Source organism: Capra hircus, chromosome 10 (assembly GCF_001704415.2).
Source record: "Capra hircus breed San Clemente chromosome 10, ASM170441v1, whole genome shotgun sequence".
NCBI lineage: Eukaryota > Metazoa > Chordata > Mammalia > Artiodactyla > Bovidae > Capra > Capra hircus.
The window spans coordinates 100,421,600-100,435,934 of NC_030817.1; the positions used below are offsets into that span (position 1 = coordinate 100,421,600).

The 14,335-nt window shown below is 44.7% G+C and overlaps 1 protein-coding gene across 2 annotated transcripts in view; it reads right to left on the bottom strand.

The window, feature by feature from the left end:
- Positions 1 to 14,335, bottom strand: part of MCC (mutated in colorectal cancers) — a 310,469-nt gene that overhangs the window by 128,691 nt on the left and 167,443 nt on the right. The window lies entirely within an intron of this gene.

Genomic DNA, 14,335 nt, shown 5'->3' on the forward strand with positions numbered 1-14,335 from the left:
GCTTCAGTCGTGTCCGACTCTGTGTGACCCCATAGACGGAAGCCCACCAGGCTCCCCCGTCCCTGGGATTCTCCAGGCAAGAACACTGAGGACCCTATTAAGTGTGGGCGGTAGGACCTAATTTGGGGTGGTCTAATTAAACAGGGAGCAAAGCTGCTTGTCCTATGGGCTTTCCCTGAATTACTCAGCAAGGATAAGATTAAGCGCTGGTGTGGACTGCTTGATTCTCAAGAAGCAAGGCAAAGGCAGGATCAAATTAACTTTTACCTTTGGGAAAATATGCTAGTTGAATGGAGCAATTCAATTTTTTCAAATTCAATCACTGATATTGCCATGTATCCAGACAGCCCATGGGGCTGAGTAGTAAGAAAAAAATGTGAGAGTTCATTGTTTCCGGGGCTCTCCACCTCAGGTTGACCCATTAACTTTCTGGCCAGCTCCTCCTTCCTCATTGACCCCCAGACAGTCTAGAAGACTAGATGATGCTTCTGGCCTCTCAGAGCATAACCAGAGCTCTGATAAATCATGTTACGGCGAGAGAAGCTGAGAATTCTTTGCTGTACCTTTTTTCCCCAGCCAACCCTCTCAGAATCAGCAGAGTGAGAAAGAACGTTCCTCAGCAGATGCGCGAGCGCACCATGCACTTCCAGGATCTCAACCTGCTCAGCTTTCAGGTTCTGCTCACTGAGCTTGGGAGGCACACATGCTCACCACACACATACCCGCTGTGCGATGCAGGCGGACGGCTGGGCTCGTCTCTAACATCTGCTCAACCATGCTCCCGAGCGACACCTTCCCACCTTCCCTGCCCCGAGTCACTACTCTGTCTTCACTGTTGATCCTGGGTGGAGCTCAATCGATGTGACACTTGGGTAAGTGAGGACAATCAGAGCAAACACTCCCTCTTTATAGGAATTTTGTAGCTTCTGCCAGGAGGCTCTAGAGTACAGAGTGAGTAGAAACATGTGACCTTACAAGATGGACACTGCAGTGGTATACAACTCCACTTCAAAGATCTTAACTTCAGGTTTAGAAAGAGGTTTTTTTCCTGCAGCCTGTCTCTCTACACTATGTGGTGGCTTGGAGGCTTGGGGGAGAGTGCATAGCTGAGCAGAAGATGTAGGGCAGAGCTAGGGTTTCATAGTAGTCGTTTGTGAGACGGCCACAACAGTGAGTGCAACTTCACTTAACTGCATGGGGGCTGCAAACCAACAGATCAGTAACAGAGCTGAAATCAAGAATCCTTGAAATTTAAAAAAGGAAATGTCAGGCCATCTGGCAGTTATTTGTCTTCTCATGCAGGGCTAAGGCTGCTCAGAAAAGGTCACTTTAGGTTTCAGATACAAGGTTTGTGTGATGAATTCTCAGCACAGATACCACGGTGTTCCCATTGTACAATTTTTGGGAGGCAGCTTGGCTCCCAGTGTGGGGAGAGGGACGCAAATTCACTCCCTTACATAGCTGGGCTCCCCCTTCTGCCTTTGAACTGTCAACCTGAGAATGTTCCTTCTGCGACAGACACTGTTCTGTTACGCAGCTATGTCCTGTCTTGGGAGAAGACTCACCTCCTCACCTTTGACAAGAAGGGTGAAATACATGAAGAGCTCACGTGCTCTTTAAGAAATAAGGGAGTGGAAACAAGAATCCCAACTATGTGAGCCTAGACAGACCTCCTCTCTTGTCCATCTCCCCTCTTACTTCTGGGCCAAAGGGCTGCACACAGGAATTGTGGGGGAGATTCAGGGGGGAAAGCTGGCAGAGAAGATTGTATAGTCCACAGAGACCTTATGATCGGGGCCCAGATGGGGAGACCAAGAGGTGTTACCTCCACCACAGTACAGGGGCAGAGGAGGTTCACTGGGACGTGGCTGAGGAGGAGAATCATGGATTTAGAGACAATAACACCAGCTCTCCAAATGGCCAGAGGATCCGTCAGATGTGCTTGTGGGGACAGTCTCTTCGCTTCCTTGGTTGCAAAATGCCTATCCATAAAGAGAGACTAGATCAGTGGTTCTCAACTTGAAGATTCCTTAAGAATCTCATGAATGGGATAGGCCTTTCTTCTAGAGGGGAGTATAAACTTGGTGTTTATGCAGTGTTCCCCTCATTAACATGATGAGGCACTCTGAAGCCCATCGATGAACTCCAAACTAAGAACCGCCTGGACTAGATGCCAGATCTGTGATCCCACCTGTTTTGCAGACAGTGACATGTGTCATGGCCGCAGACGTCTGGGTGGGGCAGGTCCTTGGCACAAGACGTCTCCCATATCTGTAGGTGAGGATCTGAAACCCAGAGACCGACTTGCTGACCTCAAGTCTCATGCAGAGCTTAGCATGAGAACTGAGGCCACGGGTACCCTTTCCTCACTTCACAGTGTTGTACGTGACAGTAATGTTCAGTTTAATTTGAATTAATAGTTTACTTAAAATATTTCTTCTCAGTGTTATGTGGCAGCCTGAATGGGAAGGTAGTTTGCAGGGGAATAGACAGTTGTCTATGTATGGCTGAGTCCTTTACCTGAAACTATCACTGCTGCTGCTGCTGCTAAGTCACTTCAGGCATGTCCGACTCTGTGCAACCCCATAGACGGCCGCCCACCAGGTTCCTCTGTCCACAGGATTCTCCAGGCAAGAACACTGGAGTGGGTTGGCATTTCCTTCTCTGAAACTATCACACTACTGTTAATTGGCTATGCTCCAATACAAAACTGAAGGAAATGGCAACCAGCAATTTTCTCTCCCTGTCCACCAGCAATTCTGAAAGAAGGCAAAACTTAAACCAGGTAGAACAGACACACATGGCTTACTGTCACTGACGTGTGTTTAGCAGAAGCTAACTACAAAGGCTGGGAGGTGCAGTGGGGAAAAAAGTTTGCCTACAAGTTGCAAGAAGAGTTGCTAAGGATCAGGCTGACCAACCCCTCTCTCACGCCCATGACTGAGTATGGGCCAAGTTCCGTTCCCAGCGTCAGAGAGCAAGAAAATATATGATATTTGGAGTCTGTGCTAGTCTCTTCCCCAACACACCTTTTTCTTAACGTTCAGGAGCAAGATCCTGCTTTTTGATTGGTCACACTCCTGACCAGTTAAAATATCCCAGTTCTTAGGCTCCTTTGCAGTTGGAGCTAGGTGTAGCCATGGGACAAAGTGCTAGCTAAGGAGACAGAAGCCGAGGTATACGGGAGTTCTCGGAAAATCTTTTTGGGGGAGGTCATGTTTTTCTCTTCTTCCAGCTTTGCTGCTTGGTATATTAACATGATGGATGGAGCTCCAGCAGCCATCTTGTTTCAGAAAGAGGAGGTCCATACTCTAGGCAGTGGAAGGTGCCTAAACAACTGTGTGGACCCTACCAGCTCTGAATTGCCTAACTCCAGACTTCATAACACAATAGCAAGAACAGAACCTCTGCTGTATAGACCACTATTATGTGGAGATTTCCTTGCAAATGAAGTGGATTCATTTATAAAGAACCAGATAAACTTGGGTTCACATCTCATTTGTTACTTGTCGAATTGTCTTTGAATAGCTGATTTCATCAGTTTGTGATGGGGCTGTCAAACAGGCAAAGAAGATGCCATCCATAAAATGACCAGCATAGCATGTGAAGCCAAGTGACCAGCAGTGTCTGGAACCAAGAAAGCACTCGACGAACATGCACTTCCTCTTTCCCTGCCACCCTCTAAGTCACCACGTTTCAAGTCAACAACCTTCTCAGACTAAGCTTCACTCTAGGTAGTGAGAGGTACCTTCAGACGAGGAAGTAACACAGTCCTGTCTTGGAGGCACACTTCCCAGTGGTTAACAGCACAGGAACGAGAGGCCGCAGCTGGTTTGTGGATTCTGCTGAAATCCCAAGGCTTAAAGAGCTGACTCTCAAGCCTCCTAATTCTCTGAGAAATTTTAACCCACGGCCTCTCAGTAGTATTGCAATGGGATCATGACACTTCCTTACACAATTTTGGGTCTAGTGCGTGAAGGATATAAATCCACACATACTTCATATTTCTGGAGATAAAAGATTCTGCTTCCCTAAGCTGTTTTGAGCCCAGCTTCACATTCATTTTACAGTGTGTATCCAAACGAAAGTAAACCACCTGGAAATCTGGCTTCAAGACAACTGTCAAAATGGTTGTTATTTTTGGATGAAACATTACTTGACTAATACTTCATAGTTCAGCTGGTGGTAAAGACAAGCTTGCGTAGCCTCTGACAGATAAGGTGTCCAGCTGCCGGGGGCTTGAGTGGGGAGCGCTCAGTGCCTTGGTGACAGCCTCTCCTAGTAACTCCTGGGCTCTGTGGATAGATGTGCTTCCTGTTAGCTATTAGCCAAGAAACAAAGGGCTTCCCACTTCCTAAAACGCCCTTTTAAGCCAGCAACACAGTGACTCTAATGAGCCCCCAGGAGCCTCGCTGTGTATTTATGGTTGTACGGTGCTTCTTCATCTTGCTATACTGGCTGTAAAAACAACGGAACACCTGCTGGCTCTTTCCTGATCACTTGGCACCCTCCTATGCATTACGCCACCGGGTCTCCATCACATCCCACCTCTGGCCTACTAGGAGGCTATGATTCCCTGTGTGCTAGGAACAGGTATTTTCCCCAAGGACCACAGTGGGTGAAAGGGTCCCAGAATGGGGATTGAGGCTGTCAAACTCCAGGTCAACATTTTATCCATCTTTCTGGGACTTGGGTCTGCTCTTTTACGACACTGCCGTCAAAGGGACCAAAGGCTTCCACAGCTTCACCTGAAACGGAGGAATGAGTTCATCCCCCGTTTCCATCCAAAGACCTCAGAGCACTGATGGTGAGATGGCTGGGCTGGCCTTCCCCCACCGCGTGGGCAGTCAGCTCACTCAGGGCAAACTGTGCTTGTTCTCTCTCCCGTACTTGGTCTGCCGACATGACATGCTCCTGTAGGCCATTCACTGCCGGGGAATCGATTTCCTTCCCACCAGTGATGATGCGAACATCCACCCTGGCCTTCTAACTGGGCCAGATGCCCTCCAGCTACAAGGCATTTACAATTTTTGTTCATGTGCGAATGAAGACAATGGGTAGCACCAATCTCTTTGACTTAGTGAACTGTTCTCTTCTTTAAAGGGGAAGAAGTAAGGGCAACTGACCTTTATTGAACACACATTCCTTTTTAAAAGAAACAGACTTAAAAAAATTTATTTAAAACTAACAATATTTAACTCACTATATGCTGAACACATTTTTTTTTTTGCTTTTGTGTAATAAAGTTTTATTAAAGTATAAAGGAGATAGAGAAAGCTTCTGACATAGGCATCAGAAAGAGGCAGAAAGAGTATCTTTTGCTAGAGTCGGACACAACTGAGCGACTGAACTGAACTGAATACCAGACCTACTCCTATAATTTACATTTTAAGATGACAGAATTAGCCAGAAGGTTTAATCCAGAGACTGTCCTCAGGCAGGATACATTACTGTTGTATAATCCTTGTAAAGACCAGAAAGTGAAAGTGAAAGTGAAGTTGCTCAGTCGTGTCCGACTCTTTGCGACCCCATGGACTGCAGCCCACCAGGCTCCTCCCGCCATGGGATTCTCCAGGTAAGAGTACTGGAGTGGGTTGCCATTTCCTTCGCCAGGGGATCTTCCCAACCCAGGGATCGAACCTCGGGTAACCTCTGAGACACCAGGGAAGCCTGTAAAGACCAGACCTACTCTCATAATTTACATTTTAAAATAACAAAATTAGCCAGAAGGTTTAATCCACACACTGTCCTCAGGTAGGATATATTATTGTTATATAATCCTAAGGAATGTAGAGGGGAAAAAAAGGTTTGTCCTTTCTTCTTCCTTGATAATTCCAGACTCCTCTCTCCTTGGGGACCCCTAAATGTATCACCCTGCCTAGGAAATGACTAACTCATTCCCCTCTTTTCTTTTAGGAGAATTATGTTGCCAAGGGAAAGGGGTATCATTTTCATTCCATAACTACTTCCTGCTGCTTAAGGGTGTAGTCCCTAAATTGTTGAGGCAACATATTCTCCTAACCCTCATATTGAGGGTCTCTGATCCAGGGGCCCCAAGTAATAGTTGGAGGAGGCTGTGGCACTCATAGGAGCTTGGACAACCATTTGTAACTTAAAAGCGTTCAGATGGTTCAGTTCAGTTCAGTTCAGTCGCTCAGTCGTGTCTGACTCTTTGCGACCCCACGAATCGCAGCACGCCAGGCCTCCCTGTCCATCACCAACTCCTGGAGTTCACTCAGACTCACGTCCATCGAGTCGGTGATGCCATCCAGCCATCTCATCCTCTGTCATCCCCTTCTCCTGCCCCTAGTCCCTCCCAACATCAGAGTCTTTTCCAATGAGTCAACTCTTTGCATGAGGTGGCCAAAGTACTGGAGTTTCAGCTTTAGCATCATTCCTTCCAAAGAAATCCCAGGGCTGATCTCCTTCAGAATGGACTGGTTGGACCTCCTTGCAGGCCAAGGGACTCTCAAGAGTCTTCTCCAACACCACAGTTAGATGGTTAGAAAACCCCATTATACAGTTACAGATATAAGGCAAAATAGTCACTAAACCAAGTTAAAATCAAAATGAAAAGTCACATTATGCCCATAGTTACATCAGTCCATCTTAAGGTTGTTAGATGTCATCAGTTTAAGAAGAGGCATCACATGCGATTGTTGTTGAAGGTATTTGCAGACTTAGAATGTCTTTTCCTTGAAGTGGAGATGTCCACCAAGGGAAGCCTTCCACTGACGAAAGGGGAGCACTCCATAGACCCAGCAGTAGTAGTAGTTAGTTGTGGAATTCAGTGAAGGCGTGAGCCCAGGACAGGAGGGTATTGTCTCGAGGATCAAACGGCAGACTCAGGATTTTTGGAGTCAGCAGAAGTAGGCTCACACAGATTATCAGGCCCATCTTTTGGCTCGTCTAGACAGTCCCATTATGGAAGTGGATTGGGAAGAAAGTGGGCCAGTGGCTTCAGTAGGCATGGAGTGAGTTGCCCCAGTATCTAAAAGGAAATCAACAGATTGGGCCCCCACAGTTATTGATACCCGGGCTTCCTCAGGTGAAATTCGGACAGGAGCTTGTGTGGGGACCCCCAGGCACCTTCAGTCCTGATTGTCTTGAGAGTCCAACCCCTGAAATCTACGCCTCTGGGGGCAGTCTCTCTTCCAGTGTGGTCCTTTGCAGACAGGACACGGAGCCGGGGGTGGCTTAGATGCCTGAGGGCAATTCCACTTGAGATGCCCCTCCTTTCCACAGTAATAGCAAGCCCATCCCTTTTCACCTGGGTCCCCCTGGGCATTTTTCTCAGGCTGTTTAAGAACAGTTTTCATAGCCATTGTGAGGGCTTCTGCTTGTTCCTTTGTCTTTTTCTGCCTTTCTTTCTTTTCCTCATATTCCCTACCATAATAGATTGTCTGAGCCAGTTGTAACAGAGAATCTAAAGACTGATTTGGTCCATACACCATTTTAATAGCTTACGGCAGATACCCGGAGCCGACTGAGTGAGAAATCTATCCTTTAAGATCACTTTTCCCTCTTCACTTTCAGGATCAATCTCAGTGAATCTGCAAAGGGCTTCTCTCAGTCTATCTAGGAATTTACCAGGAGCTTCCTTCTCCTCCAGTTCTATGTTTCCTAATTTGCCATAGTTTAAAGGCTTAGCACGTGCCTGCCTGAGTCCTTCAAGAATACATCTGATATGGAAGCAACCTAGATGTCCATCAACAGATGAAGGGACAAGAAGGCTGTGGTACATATACACAATGGAGTATTACTCAGCCATTAAAAAGAATACATTTGAATCAGTTCTAATGAGGTGGATGAAACTGAAGCCTATTATACAGAGTGAAGTAAGCCAGAAAGAAAAACACCAATACAGTATACTAACACATATATATGGAATTTAGAAAGATGGTAATGATAACCCTGTATGCAAGACAGCAAAAGAGACACAGATGTATAGAACAGTCTTTTGGACTCTGTGGGACAGGGTGAGGGTTGGATGATTTGGGAGAATGGCATTGAAACATGTATATTATCATATGTGAAACGAATCGCCAGTCCAGGTTTGATGCGTTAGACAGGATACTTGTGGCTGGTGCATTGGGATGACCCAGAGGGATGGTATGGGGAGGGAGGTGGGGGGGGATGGTTCAGGATGGGGAAAAAAAAAAAAAAGAATACACCTGACAAAATTACTCTGATCCCATCTTGCTTTAGCTGTGTTACAGTCCCAGTCTGGTTCTGTAGTCAGGACCACCTGATTTCCAGTGGGGAGGGTGGTTATCTCATCCTCCCTCTTCCCTACTGATTCATTACCAAACCATTTATCTCCATAAGCAACCGCTTTTTCCAAAACCCGAGTTTTTGAGTTGGGAGTCAGCGTTTGTCCCAAGATATACATCACATCCTTCCAAGTAAGGTCTTAAAGCAGAGTAACACCTTTAAAAGCACTAATATATTTTTCTGGGTCCTCTAAATAGTCTCCCAGATCCTCCTTGATTCTTTGTATTTCTTGATAAGAAAAGGCTTTTTAGCTCTCATAGACTGATTATTTCTCCCGGTGGGTGCTTCATGAAGAGGCAACAGCTTGTGTGGCTGTTCCTCACTCTCTCTGGCTGCTCTGCACATATGATCCCAGGGATAGACTGGAGAAACCTGCTTTGTCTCCTGTCCTCCATCTCATCTAGCAAAGTAGGAGGACAGGAGGGAGCTGAAGGGGTCACACTCAAATCTATACCCTTAGGACATAAGTCTGGCATATTTTGCAGAGAGAAAAAGGGCAACACATATGCTACTTCTGCCCATTTCCCTTGTTTTCTACAGAATCGGTCTAACTGTAAAACAGTATTATACGTAAGAGACCCTCTAACCGGCCACCGTTTGCCGTCCTCCAGTGGATACCGTGGCCATGCAGTATCACATAGGAAGACCAGGTGTGTCTTCTTTAAGCCCTGGGGATCAAATCTATCCCAGCTTTTCAGGATACAGTTCAAAGGAGTGAGGCTGGAATTGTTAACTCCCATCTGTAAGAGAGAAAAAAAGTGACAAGCGCCATCTTTCTATCGGAGGCATCCCTCCCTGCTCTAGGTGGGGGTGTAGACAGACTTTACACCAAAGCTTTCCTTCCCTGGTCAGACTCAGTCTGTCCCTTACCGATGCAGGTGACATACTCATCCCTCCCGGTTCTACCAATGAGACAGGGTGGAGACGCACCAGGGGTAGACCTGACGGCATCCCTGACTGACGTCCAGCTCCTCACCATTAAAACCTTGCTTGCCTCTGATGCCACCTGCGGTACAATCAGAGTAACCTTCCGGAATGCCTCCCAGGCTAAGCCACTGGGAGAAACATTTGTCACCTGAGTGCCTGTGCATGACCCTGAGTATATTCCTGACCAAGTAAGACTGATACGAATATAAAACTGAGATGTTTCTTCACCACACCAGTATAAGAGCCTCCTCTGGTCCACTAAAAGCCAGTGTTACCGAAGGGAAAAAAACACCAAAACCTATTGTAGTTCCAGTCTGAGTAACCTTTAACCTCAGAGATGCTTTTGTAGCTAAAGCTCCATCTAACTTCTGAACTTTCGATTCCTAGCAAGACTAGGTGGTTCCTGACTACCAATCTAAGTTTGGGACCTAAGTCACAGGACACAGTAACAGCATAGATCACAAGTCTCTTGAAAGTCTATGATCCGACAGATTAGGTTAGCACTTCTAATTTCCAAGGAGTTATGAAATGGTCAAAGAGACCGAAAAGTTTGACCAAGAAAGGAGAGTTCGGTCCACATGCTTTGCCCATTTCTGCTCAGGCCAAAGGAGACATTGGGTGCCTTTTGGCATTGGCATGTTGGTATAAACCCCCGACAGGTTTCTGCCATAAGCTGTATGAGGTCACCGCGGAACCGCAGAGCAGGGTTCCTCACTTGCTTCACGTAGGGCATGTCATTCATTCACACAAGCACACTGTAGAGTTAGTAACGCACAGCAGAAAAGGTGTTCGCTAGGAGAACAAAGAACTAGAGCTCCAAGCATCCTTACCTTGTCCTCAAGAATCCCAGAGAAGCCCCCAAGATGAAAGGTTGTTGCTGAACCATGCAAAGATGCCAAGATTCTTGGCCTCTGGAGGAGAAGAATTCAATCTGGGGCCAGAGACAAGACTTGATCGCTCAGAGCTTTTGTGTAATAAAGTTTTATTAAAGTATAAAGGAGACAGAGAAAGCTTCTGACATTGGCATCAGACGGGGGCAGAAAGAGTATCCTTGAACACATATTTTTGACAGGTTCTACACTAAGTCACTAAGTGATTTCTGCATTTTACCTAATTTAATCAGCTGCAGGGTCCTGCAAAAAAAAAAAAAAAGGCACTGTCACAACTCCAATGCCAAGCTCTGGGAATATTTTAAGAATCCCAGGCAATGTGATAGTAGTAAGTCATAACATTAATAGTTATCATTTGCTAAATGTTTATTGGGTACCAGGTACTTGGGCTAAGCACAATTCATGTGGTATCTCATTTAACCCTCACTGCATTTAGGTATTATTACCTCCTTCTGACAAATGAGGAATCAAGGCACATAGCAGACATAGGAAATCAGCCCAAGGGCAAGAAACTGAGAAAAGCAGAAGAGACAATAACAGAGACACTCCATGCTCTGTCTCTGCTGTGTGCCTTGCTGGCACTTCCAACTCAACATGCCACCGCTCTCCTGGTTTGCAGGATACACATGTGTGGGCGTGTGTGGGTGGGAGGGCAGGTGTGCACATTGGCAGGGTGGGGTCATGCGGAGAATCAGGGCAGGCAGAGGTGGCAGGGCAAGCCCTCTAGCAACAGTGATGAAGCTTGGGGCTGCAATCAGCTCCACTCAGTGTGAATTTGGGGTCTCTAACTTCAGGTGCTTTTTCATCCTTTGGTCTGTATCAGAGGGCCCTGCCCTGAGTTCTGTGCTTGGGGCTTTGCACACTTTATTTGCCCAATGGTCCCAGAATGGATTTGCTGAAGCAACTGCCCAAGGAAGCTTCATTATATACAGAACCAATCAGTAACAATCTTTTCCCCAGAAGTTGAAAGAGCGCTCAGAATCACACACAACCTTATGGCTGGCAAGGGAATTCAAGAATGTCTAGTTCAATCCCTTCATTGTAAAGACATTAAACAGAGTCAGAGAAACAAGTTTCACCAAATTGAGATTTCCTCATTCCCTCTCCGGAGGCTTCCTGCTCTCTCATATGGCAATTCAGGAGCTCTTGGGTAAACGTCTACGTCTACATCCCAGCCCTGTCCTTGAAGATAGCAGGAGACATCTGTACATGAGAAAGCAGACTCATTCAGCCTCTTCTGCGAGACTCCCCACACCCCGCACATTCTACTTCAGATACAGAAAGAACAAAATCCCTCGCAAAAGGGGAGCATTCCCTGACAGATGGACACAATCAGGCCTGTTCAGTGGCTTTCAGGACTGGAGGATTCCTATTTACTGTCAGAATTCCAGCTAGCGGCACCTGCTGTGTAATATTTCAAGAAAGAATGCTCATAGCCTTGAAGCTTAAAACTTATTAAACACCATCTACAAGGTTGCCCTGCTGTGTGCTCATCACTTTTTTTGCTGTCCTAGACCAACTCAGAGAGAGCTTTTTGTTTTTCATTTTACCTGATTTCATTGGCCAGTGATCCCTGAGTTACTTTATAAATCTACACTGAAATTCAGTTGTCGAAAACAGCCCTCAGTCCCCTTCAACATGGTAGCACTAAAATACCATCTGATAGAAAAACTGATCACCTTCAAGAGTACCTGATGTAGGTGACGAGGCCAAATCACAAAGCAGGAACCAAGTACTAACTGTGAATACAGCCACATCATCATTCCTGGGATCCTCCTAAGGCAATTCTTCCCTTGCTTCAAATCAACAGCTTTGGGAGAAGGCTGTCGAGAGGAGGTATCCAAGACTGATCCTCTCAACTTTGAAGATAACCCTCAATCCCACTCCATCTGCAAAAATATGCTCCTCTAAAAATAAGTTACATTGAATTTGCAGATTGCCTTGGGTGGTATACTCATTTTACCAGTATTAATTCTTCCAATCCATGAACACAATGTATTTCTCCATCTGCTTAGTCTTCAATTTTCATTCATCAGTGTCTTACAGTTTTCTGAATACAGGTCTTTTACCTCCTTGCTAAGCTGCTGCTAAGTCGCTTCAGTCGTGTCCAACTCTGTGTGACCCCATGGACTGCAGTATACCAAGCTCCTCCATCCATGGGATTTTCCAGGCACTAGTACTGTAGTGGGGTGCCATTGCCTTACCTCCTCAGGTACATTTATTCCCAGGTATTTTATTTTTTTGATGTGATGGTAAATGGGATTATTTCTTTGATTTCTCTTTCTTATAGTTTGTTGTTAGTACATAGAAAAACAGATTTTTATATATTAATTTTGTATCCTGCAACTTCACTGAATTCACTGATGAGCTGAAGTAGTTTTCTGGTGGCATCTTTAGCAGTCATGTCTGACTCTTTGCGACCCCATGGACTGTAGCCTACCAGGCTCCTCTGTCCATGGGATTTTCCCGGCAATAGTACTGGAGTGGATTGCCATTTCCTTCTCCAGAATGTATAGTATCATGTTATCTACAGTGACAGTTTTACTTCTTCCCTTCCAGTTTGGATTTCTTTTCTTTCTTCTTCTTCTCTGATTGCTACTGTTAGGATGTCCAAAACTATGTTGAATAAAAGTCAAGGGTGGGTATTCTTGACTTGTACCCGATCTTACAGAAAATGCTTTCAGTTTATGACCATTGAGTAGGATGTTAGCTGTGGGTTTGTCATATATGGCCTTCAGTATGCTGAATTACACTCCCTCTAATCCCACTTTCTGGAGAGTTTTTATCATAAATGATATTGAATTTCATCCAAGACTGTTTCTGCATCTATTGAAACCATCATATGGTTTTTATTCTTCAATTTATTATTGTGATGCATCACATTGATTGATTTGCAGATATTTAAAAATCCTTGCATACAAACTAGAGAAAACATTTTTAAAATTTGTATGGAAACACAGAGGACCCTGAATAGCTAAAACAATCTTGAGAAAGACAAAGAGAACTAAAGGAATCATGCTCCTTAACGTCAGGCTACACTCAGTGCTACAGTCATCAAAACAGCGTAGTACAGGCACAAAAAGAGACACACAGACCAACAGCGTAGAAGAGAGAGCCCAGAAATAAACGCACACGCTTATGATCAATTAATCTATGACAAGGAGGCAAGAATATACAATGGAGAAGAGACAGTCCCTTCAACAAGCAGTGCTGGGAAACTGAGCAGTTACATGTAAACGAATGAAACTAGCAATTTCTTTAACACTATACACAACAGCAAACTCAAAATGGATTAAAGACCTAAATGTACGACTGGAAACGATTAAAACTCCTAGAGTAAAACATAAGCAGAACACTCTTTGACATGCATTTTAGCAATATATTTGTTTTATCCCTCTGGTAAAACAAAGGAAATAAAAGCAAAAATAAACAAGTGGGACCAAATTAAACTTAAAAACTGTTTCACAGTAAAGGAAACCATTGACAAAACAAAAAGACAACCTATGGAACAGGAGAAAAGATTTGCAAATGATATGCCCAATAAAGGGTTAATATTCAACATATATAAATGGCTGATACAACTCAACATCAAAAAAACAAACAACCCAATTAAAAAATGGGCAGAAGAATTGAACAGACATTTTTCCAAAGAACAACGCAGATGGCCAACAGGCACATGAAAAGATATGCAACATCGCTAAGCATCAGGGAAATGCAAATCCAAACCCCAATGAGATATCATCTCACACCTTTCAGAAAGGCTGTCATCAAAAAGAACACTAATGTTGGCAAGGACATGGAGAAAAAGGAACCCTCGTACACTGTGGGTGGTAATGTAAATTAGTGCAGCCATTGTGGAAAATAATATGAAAGTTTCTCAAAAAGCTAAAAATAGAACTACCAAAGGACACAGCACTTCCATTCCTGGGCATACATCTGAAAAAACAACAACAACAACAACAAACTAGTTCAAAAAGATATATGTAATTCAATGTTTATAGTAGTATTATTTACAGTTGCTAAGATATGGAAGCAATCTAACTGTCCATCAACAGATGAATGGATAAAGAAGAAGATATATATATATATCTTCTTTATCTATTTCTTACACACACACACACACACACACACACACACACACACAGTGGAATATTACTTAGTCATGAAAAAGAACAAAGTTTTGCCACTTGCCAACCATGCGGATGGACTTGGAGGCGATTATGCTAAATCAAGTAAGTCAGACA